Source organism: Chelon labrosus (genome assembly GCF_963514085.1).
Source record: "Chelon labrosus genome assembly, chromosome: 13".
NCBI lineage: Eukaryota > Metazoa > Chordata > Actinopteri > Mugiliformes > Mugilidae > Chelon > Chelon labrosus.
In genome coordinates, this window is record NC_140346.1 from 6,619,089 (window position 1) to 6,625,935 (window position 6,847).

Consider the following 6,847-nt stretch of genomic DNA (forward strand, 5'->3'; position numbering starts at 1 on the left):
AAAGGGAATTCTACAGACAAAACCACTGCCACCTAATCCCTCTGCTCGCAATCAACCGTAAACTCCTGTCAATCCAGATTATGGTTTTCCAGTCAGTCTATTACTTCAGGGGCTCCTGACTCCCTCCACAGAGAGCTGTTTATCTGAAGTAAAGTCACCTTATCTTTGTTCAAATGTTTTTCAAAACCATTTTGGTGGGACCACTGTCTAATTTGTTATAAACATTTTTAAACAGGAAAAATACTCAAGATGTTCTTTATGGAGAAACTGTTAACAGTTAAATGTGTTCGTGTCATAATGTATTTTGCTGTGGAATACAGTTGCTATGATCACAAGATGTCAAAAAATGAAATATATTATGTCAAAGAGGAACCAAACCAACTTACAAGAGTGCTTCTTCTTTCATCATATCCTCAAAGGAAGAAGCTGTATGAAGTGAGTGTTAACCTTTACACCCTATCTGGCTATAGTCTTTAGAGGCTTTATGTCATGTCGTTAAGAACTAGTGACACTATAGATCCATGAGGATTTTGTAATCTCTATACCGGATAATTCTTCTCCTCTTATACAATTTTTTCCCAAGTCATGTTAAGCTTCAGCTGTGACTGTGTGTAGCACAAGCTGAACACTGCACGTGCTCACTGATACATCTGTGAGTCTGCGCTGTTGTGCGGTATTAGCAGAGAGCAGCCTTTGAATATGAGCAAGGCCTCATCCTGTGCAAAAGGGCCAACAACAAAATAGTAAATCCTGGCTAGTATAGAGAGAAGGAAGAATTACAGCATCCAAAACCTCTTTATATGAACACATAGGAATGAAAATATTGTTTTAATACATGTAAAAATGTGTACGTACCTTTCTTTTAACCTCTCTGTAGTCTAAGGAGATACTTTCGAGCAAATTGTAACATAATGTAGGGCACAGGTTGTTCAACATGAATCACTAAGTTGAAAAAGTGCGTTCAAGTGTGAAACACCACATTAGATGATCTACATACTAACCAGGAAAACCGCATTTGCGCTAAGCACATCTGAAATGTGCACAGTCCAACAAAAGATAGCAAGAACTGCTAAGCACTTTCTCCAGAGACGTGAAGCACTGTTCAAAGCTCTGGTCAGTTTCACACGTTCCTATTTTTATCATCACACAATTAGAGAGGAGTCTGATTTGTCCCTCATCCACTCATTTAACAACCCCAAATATACAGCTAGAACTTAAAGAACTAGTTTCATTCTTGACAAAGAACAACAAAGAGTCTTGAAATATTAGACCTCTAGCACTCTGATCACAGCATCATCCAGTCAGTCTGGGGTGACAGGTTTTTAAAAGCTTCCTTCAAGGACATGATATGAAAAATGAAACACTCAAGCAAGTTTGTTGAGCTCTGTTCTCCTAAGACATTTTTTAAATATTTTGGCACCATGTGATCATATAGCCAGCCACTTTGCTGTAAACACAGTTGACTCAAAGGCACTCAGATGGCATGTTTGACTGTGTTGCTGTTACTCTTCTGTCCATACAACCCGCCCAAACCATTTGATTGGCGCATCAGATCTTTGTTGGAGCGATGAATTCCAAACAGAGCGCCTCCAGACTGAAATTTCACACACAAAAATGTTGTGGGTGGGGGAACTTTGGGCTAACTCCCAGGCTAACTCATCTTCCACTGCAAAATGTATAATTAGAGTAACAGGGATTACTCAAAAGCACCTGAGACGACTGAAAGCCACGGAGGAACTGTGCCAGTTTCTTCAACGTGCCTGAGGAAACCTGTCTACCAACTACTTTTAAAAACTTGTGCAATTGCAAGTACATGTGTTAAAATCAAATACTAAGTTGGCTTTACTGCACTTGGTATGACAGTAATCTTCATCCATCAGCACAAACTTACATTTGGTTCACACAGATCCACATCCGTGACCGATCGCGGCACCTTCGGGGGGATTTGGGGTTTATAGTCCTGTTTCGAGCTGACATCCTGGGCCATTGCCTGCTGCTGTCTTCCTTCCCACTCCTTCTCTTGAGCAGCGGTGAATTCGTGAGAGTGCATGCGGTACTCCGTGAGCGGCCTGCGGCAGGTGTGCTGGATGGTCCCCCATGCGGGACTGGTGTCACCGGGGCTGCTCCAGCGCTGGTGGCGGGTGGGCGTTGCTCCGCCAGGCAGGCTAATCATGTCCGTGCACCGACCCGGGGTAGTGTTCTCCTGAGAGGGTAGGGTGGAGGATTTTCCAAGGTAGGGCCTCCTGTCTGGCCTGTACGGCACGTCCAGATACTGGGGACCCATTGGTGGGTTCATTGTGCCCAGTGGTGATGACGCTGTGACTGAAGACAGAGTGGAAGAAAATAAATAACATTTGACTGAAGAATTATCAGAGATGGAATCAGCAGAATAAATGAATACTGCAATATGTGCATTGATTCATACTTCTGCAAGTCTCTGTCCAATAACTGATCTACTACAAGATTTATGCATTCGAAATGTCATAGAACACTGAGCAAGACAGTTTGCACAGGAAATGGCTGTACTAGATGAAGGCGACAATCTGCGAGACCACTTCACACCTTCAAGTAGAGGAGAGGAAAGGTAAAGAGGGCCAAACACACCAGTCACGGGTTTCGAAATGTTTCCGTGGCTTTTATAACCCCTTTCCTTTGAATGAATGCTTAAAAGCAGAACTCTCTCTATCTCTATCAGCAGAGACGTCACGTATTATAGTTGCTCCATATCTGCGGATGATGCTGTGCTAACACGGTAAATGAGTCACACATAGAAATGTCACAAGAAACTAGAAATGTCAAAATGTTCAGTCCAGGGACTGGTGAGTTCTTCTGCTATTCAGCGGCGGAGAGACGTCTTACCTGTGGGGTGGTGACTTTTCTTTGAGCCTACTTTCCCGCTCTTTCCGCCGGGTTTCTTTCCACTCTTTTGGGTTCTTTTGACGGCATGCTTAGGTTCTGTTGCTGTGCCACTGGTATGGATACTCTGAAAAGACAAACACATGACCTACTTAAAAACCTTCATTAGTCTTCATTAGAGTCTAAAATAAGTCATGCCTTCAGATTGCTCAAGCGAAGCTTTTAAAACATGGTTGTAAATTTTATTTCCTCTCTCTAGTGTAACATAGTTTTTGCATGTTAGTCTGTCTGCTACTTTAGGCAAGAGTGAAATACATGTATGTCAGAAACCCTTGGCTGGATTGCTGTCAGTCTATGAATCCAATGATCCCCTGACTTTTCAGGTCCCCTCAAGCTAAGGTGTAACTACAACACTTCTTCTTATTATTTCTTCATTTTCCATCTAGCGCCACCATCCTGTCAAAATTGTTCAGGACTTACAACTTACAAATCTTGTAGAATAATAGAAAATCCCACCAGCATCAGCTATACATGTTAAGATGTTTAGTAAATTGCGTATAAAATGTATTTTCATTTCTATTTTGGTCATTTCACTTGCATGACCACATTGCAAGGCAAGTGGCAACTGCTACAGATCCAGTACTAACAGGCTCTGCTTTGTTTTGGTCTCACTGTGACATGGCATTAGTCGGACTGGACACGGGTGACCTGGCAAGAGGCCTCTAAACCCTCCCCACCCAAGACACGTGCTAAGTCCCCCTCTTGATTTCACGTTGCCATGTGGCCCAGAGATTACACGGGGACGAGTACCCCTCTTTGGACCATCTGCACTGTATTAAAACCCAATCTGCAATTGCGTTGAAGGGCTGTGCCATTTAGGCCAACAGAGGCTCTCTGGATGTCACAAGCAAGTGGCAGATTGAAACTTCAAAAGGCCAGGTCAGGTTCAGTTAATGCCGATCAAACATCCGGCTGGCACAGATTTGTCAGCATGCGGTGAACTAGTATTAATGAAAGTAGTGTTAATGAAAGTGATGCAGAGATATAAGGAAGGGTGTTTTTCTATACTAGTCATGCAGGTTGTCCACTGATCGCAGGGATGATGTTCTGATGTTCATCCATGTCCTAAAGTGCAGGTTACACTTTTACACAGGTTACTTTACTGCTGATTCGGTCTTCATGGCTTTTGTTTGGCCACTTGAAGCTGGCTCCTATAGAGGGTCACTCCCCATAGATCTCCATGTTGAAATACCAGAACAGAATACAATACAACAGAAACATGTTTACAGCCTGCTACAGGTTTGGTGTATAGATACTTTCCCAATGGATTAATTTGTGATACATTTTAAAATAACTCATGCATTTGAATTATATCAAAGTTTAAAACTGTACATAAATAGTGCCACTTTGAGTGACAGGTGGGTGCACACACAGGTTGAAAGTGATCTGCCTAGGCATCACCGGCTCACCTCAGGTCTAATCATGCTCCAACTCCCAGCCAAATTTTGAATTAGCCAGAAGTTAGGCTGTAATCAGGCACTGCCAAGATGACAGTGACTGTGTGAACCACCACACTGAGCTGCAAATTATACTGTATGAAGTCAGTGTGTTAGGCCAGTATATGTATGATTTCCATCTTTCATGTTTAAAGGGGAACTACTGCTTTTTACAACCTTGACCTTATTTCTGGCATAAAATACGATCGTTTACTCACCCATATAACTTTTTTGTCGTTTGTGGTCATTCGGGAGATATTTAGATCTGCATGTATCCATATAGTGGGAGTGACTGGGGCACCGAAACGCAGCCTCTAAATAACGCATTATCTGCCGTAAAACATTAATTTCACCAATATTTTGTTATCGTACGCTGGTGCTATTCCCCGTTGAGTCCGGAGTTACAATTTTCATAAGAATTTGTAGGTCTAAAATATTGAGCCATGTTGCAAAAAACTAGCAGTAGAGGCTGCGTTTCGGTGCCCCAGTCACTCCCACTATATGGACATATGCAGTTCTAAATATCTCCCGATTGACTACAAATGACACAAAAGTTATATGGTTGAGTAAACGATCGCATTTTATGCTAGAAATAAGGTCCAGGTTGTAAAAAACAATAGTTCCCCTTTAAAGACAATAAATCGCAAACTGTTGCAGAAAAGGCCGCATTCATTTTGAATCATGTTTGCAAAGTACTTGCTGAGTGACGCTTTTAATAAGTGAAACAGGCAGTAAAAGTTTTTCTTGCCTGGTTTGAGGGTGGTTTCTCCTTTTTCTTTGTACCAGAATGATGTGATCCTTTCCCTCCTTTGGTTTCTGTTCTGTGCTTAGTTTTTCGGATGTCTGAAAAGAAACAATTTGGAAATCAGTGGGTTAGGAGAAAGTCATTCAGTGTGAATACTGAAGCTCCTGAACACTATTTTAGTTATATGATTTGTTTTTTTAAAGCTATCGTGCAAGGTAGCAATGCATTCTCTCCCCGATAATCCCAGCAGTCACAAACTGCTCTCTCTGACTGCTTCATGTTTAATATCAAACACAATCACTGCAGCTCAGTTTTACTGGTCAATAGTCTCAGATAAAATTTTGCTGGTGGATTTGGTTGTCTGCGGACATCATGCTGACAGTCCAAATGAACGCTGTGTATACTTTAGATGAGCTTAACCTATTTATTTCCTCTTTACCTTCGTTGTGATTGTTGGTGATGTGAACTAAATCTTCTCGGCTCTTGGCAGGCTGCCAGACTACAGCATTACAGCCGGGGTTATCTGCCGTGAGGGGACACAAATATTTGGGATTTTCAGTGAAAAGTCGGGGTGAACGGAGGCCACAGAGACACATTGGCATGACTGAAATTGGTATGTGACTGGTAGGTTACTGGAGCTTTCAAAATAGTCATTTATTTCACTGCATTCTTCCTCATGGTTCATAATATAAGTGACTGCATGTGTTATTCAATTAGGCTCAAACACTGATGAACACCACATCTTTCTTTCGCTGCGAGATCTCAAAACCTACAAGACTTCTATTCAGTTCAATCTGCCGTCAACAAAAGTCAAATGCAACTGTTTGTACTCACCTAGTGCTTCATTATCTGATGCAGATTTGGATATATTTGTTCTGGAAGTAAAATGAACAAAGACATATGCAGTGACCTTATTCGTGTTTGAGGTAGATAAGAAAAATAACATAAGTATGATTTATGACATATTTTATGGTACAGTCACCAAGGCAGCGATAGAGTTTATAAATTTCAAATATGTGGTTTAAAATCATAATGAGAAAGTGGAGTCTGTGTTTGATCTTTCACTGGATTGAGAGACCACAGTGTGACGACAGAGTCTTCGGATGTAAAGCCAGGGGAGTAAAGGTGTCGAGGCCTCTGGAAACCTTGAATCCTCTTAGCCCAACTAGCCCAAAGCCGTAATCTGCCTTCTGCCGGCCCAATAGACAGCAGGGCCCTACTTCTAAAACAACAACATTCTCTAATAATCATCCTGAATAATATATAAAGCAATTGCATCTAACGGGCCATGAATCCCTCTTCTTAAAGTGCAGCATTCTGATAAAGACGGAGAAAGGAGCACCGCTGCAGAGGCTGTATGCTCTGCTGCAGGAAGGATTTACAGTATTAACCCTCAGTGAAAATAAACAGGGAACCTTTCAAGCCATAGTGTTACTCTATGGGAAAGCCCTTTCACTTGCAGGATGGCTCTCTGTTCAGGTTTGCACGCACGTCAGTGAAAAGGAACAGAAAGAGGGCCACGGCACACAGCAGATGAACACAGACCTAAATTCCTGACAGGATTACCTCATGTGCTTTTGATAAACGTTTATTTTCTGTTTACAGCAAAAAAAAAAAAAAAAAAAACGTAAAAAAGATTTGGGGCATCCAGCAGACTATGTTTTCATGTTTGTGTGTCATTTTCCAGTGAGCTTACCTTCTTTTCTTTTTTGTAGAGTTGGTCCGATGAATCGAAGGCATCTCCTGCTGA